Source organism: Galeopterus variegatus, unplaced genomic scaffold, assembly GCF_000696425.1.
Source record: "Galeopterus variegatus unplaced genomic scaffold, G_variegatus-3.0.2 Scaffold8237, whole genome shotgun sequence".
Lineage (NCBI taxonomy): Eukaryota > Metazoa > Chordata > Mammalia > Dermoptera > Cynocephalidae > Galeopterus > Galeopterus variegatus.
Window position 1 is genome coordinate 33,597 of NW_007734348.1, and position 3,614 is coordinate 37,210.

Genomic DNA, 3,614 nt, shown 5'->3' on the forward strand with positions numbered 1-3,614 from the left:
TGCTTCTACAGAGCTGCTGGCCTCAGCTGCATCCCTACATGCTTGTATAAAATTCAACAGCTGATCAGGCCGCTACTTTCAGAGCTGCCAGCCTGGAACAGCTGTGTCCACCTACTCCCAAACCAAGAGCTGATTGGGTACCAGCTTTTCCTCTATACAGCACCCTCTGGAAAGCCACTGGCTCTTGCAACATCCAGCCAGGCTTGCTCCAGGCTCAACAGCTGAGCCAGTGGACCTCTACAGATCTACTAGGAACTGCTGCAAAAGTATACATCTACCCACTGACTGAAAGCAGATCACCCACCCCAATAAGAAATCCACCCCAACAAAAAACTGCTGAAGACCCTTCAGCCTAGGCCACAGAGGCACCCACCAGCCACTATAAGATTGAATACAGTTGAAGTTGCATGAAGGCTGTACTACGTCACTCACCAGATCCGAACTTAAAATGTCCAACCCAACTCAAAATCTAGAATACTTCTACAAAACGTTACGCCCTTTGAAAGCCACTCCTAGAATGAAAAGAGGTGACCATATCAACAGATGCCCAGACATCAATACAGAGATAAGAGAAGCATGAAAAAACAAGGACGTTTGACTCTGCCAAACAAAGACTAGAGTTCTCCAGTACCAGACTGACAAATTGCCTAAGAAAGAATTCCAAAGGGCAATATGAGGGAAACTCAAAATGATGGATGAAAAAATATATAGAAATCACAATGAAGTCTGTCACTCACCAGATCTGAACTTAAAATGTCCAACCCAACGCACAATATAGAATACTTCTACAAAACGTTACTCCCTTTGAAAGTGACTCCTAGAATGAAAAGAGGTGAGTATATCAACAGATGCCCAGACATCAATACAGCGATAAGAGAAGCATGGAAATCAAGGACGTTTGACTCTGCCAAACAAAGACTAGAGTTCTCCAGTACCAGACTGACAAATTGCCTAAGGAAGAATCCCAAAGGGCAATATGAGGGAAACTCAAAATGATGGATGAAAAAATATATAGAAATCACAATGAAGTCAAAAAGAAAGTTGAGGATATGTATGAGAAATTCTACAAGGAGGTATAAGCAACAATAAAAACAATCAAGCAGAGATCCTGGAATTGAAGAATTCATTCAATGAAATAAAAAATACAACCAAAAGCATAAGCAGCAGGCTAGAACAAGTGGAAGAAAGAATTTCTGAACTAGAAGACAGGCCTTTTCAATTATCACAGTTGAACCAAAAATGAAAGAAAAAAGAATTTTAAAAAATGAAGAAAGCCTACAAGATTTTTCTGATAGCCTTAAGAGTACAAACATCTATATCATGGGTTTACCAGAAGGGGGAGAGAAAGGAAAAGGCATTGAAAGTCTATCTAATAAAATAAGTCCCAGAAATTTCCCAAGTATTCAGAGAGAGAAGGTCTCACAGATCCAAGAAGCTCAAAGATGCCCAAACAGATTCAACCCAAAAATGACCATCCATGAGACACATTGTAGTCAAATTGTCAACAAAGACAAAGAATTCTAAAAACAGCAAGAGAAAAATGTCAAGTCACCTATAAGGGAATCTCCATTGGACCAACAGCAGACCTCCCAACAGAAACCCGAGAGGCCAGGAGAGTGGGATGACAGATTCAAAGTTCTTAAAGAAAAAGTTGCCAACCAAGAATACTATATCCAGCAAAGCTTTCCTTCAGAAATGAAGGAGAAACAGTATCCTTCCCAGACAAACAAGACCTGTGGGAATTCACCAACACAAGACTGGCCCTTCAAAAAATCCTCAAGGCAATCCTACATCTGGAATCAAAAGAGTTAAATACCACGAGAAAGAATAAAAACTGTTAGTAGAACAGATATGCAAAAAAGAAAGAAAGACAGAATGTATCTTATCACTACAAAAAAATACCAAACAGCAAAGATAAACAACAAATGCAGCTACCCGCACACTGCTCCTCAGATTCAGTGGTTATATTCTGTGTCCTTGAGTGCTTTATTTGGATTATGTAACCTTAAGGGGTAAATTACCTATACTTCCAGACTCCTTTATCTGTTCCGAAGAGCAAATAAAATATATACATCTCTGCAGGCACAGAGGTGAGCCAAGACCTGCATGTCACCGAGACTCAGTCTTAGGCCACAGAGGGAAGTGCCCACAGCCATAGCAGCCATGGATGTGAGCAGAGACCCTTATGGCACTGGAGCTCAGTCTTAGGCCCTGGAGGAAAGCGCCCACAGCCACAGCAGCTGCCAAGGTGAGTTGAGATCCACGTGGCACCAGGACTCAGTCTTAGGCCACAGAGGGAAGTGCCCACAGCCATAGCAGCCATGGATGTGAGCAGAGACCCTTATGGCACTGGAGCTCAGTCTTAGGCCCTGGAGGAAAGCGCCCACAGCCACAGCAGCTGCCAAGGTGAGTTGAGATCCACGTGGCACCAGGACTCAGTCTTAGGCCACAGAGGGAAGTGCCCACAGGTGCAGCAGGTGCCGAGGTCAGCTGAGGCCCATGTAGCACCAGGGACTCAGTCTACGGCCATGGATTCTGGAACAGGAGCCAAGGCAGTGTAATATAACCATGGCCACACCTACTGTCACTGCAAGGACATTTCACCAGCACAATAGAAGCCAGGGCCATTCTGCAGGCAACCTGCCAGTCACTCAACTATATTGATATAAGAAGAGTCACCAGTAGAGCTTGCAAATAGAGGAAGAAATCTTAATACTTATAGAAAACCCCAGAGAAATAGAAGAAGTCCTCTGCCAAATGAACAAACATCAACAAGAACAACCTCAAAAAATACTAGAACTACAAACAAACAAGATGTGACACCACTGAAGGAATACAGTAATGCTCAAATTTCAGATGCCATAGAACAGGGAATCCTTGAAATGTCTGAAAAGGAATTCCAAGGAATGATCTTAAGAAAACTTGCAGAGATAAAAGAAGACTCAGAGAACACAATGAAAAAAGAAAATATATCCAGAATATGAAAGAGGAAATTTACAAAGAGATTAATACCTTAAAAGAGAGTGTACCATAACTCTGAGATATGAAAGTTTCACTCAGTGAAGTAAAAAACACAACAGAGTGCTTGAGCAGCAGGCTAGAGTAAGCAGAAGAAGGAATTTCAGATCACAAAGATGGTATTTTCAAAATAACCCAGGCAGACAAAAAAAAAAAAAAAAAAAGGAAAAAAGAATTTAAAATAATGAAGAAAATCTAAGAGAGATAGCAGACAACCTCAAGTGTTCTAACGTCCAAACTGTGGGTATTCCAGAAGAGGAGGAGAAAGGAAAAGGTATTGAAAATTATTTGAGGAAATAATAACAAAAAATGTCCCACGTGTAGGGAAAGATGCAGACCTTCAGATCCAGGAAGTTCAAAGGTCCCCAAATGGATTCAATCCAAGAAGATCCTCCCCAAGACACATTATAGTCAAATTTGCAAAGCTCAAAGACAAAGAGAATTCTAAAAGCAGCAAGAGAAAAGCATCAAGTCACCTATAAGGAAACCCCCATCAGACTAACAGTAGACTTCTCAATGGAAACCCTATAGGCCAGAAGAAAGTGGAATGATATATTCAAAATACTAAAAGAAAAAATATTGCCAGCCAAGTATTC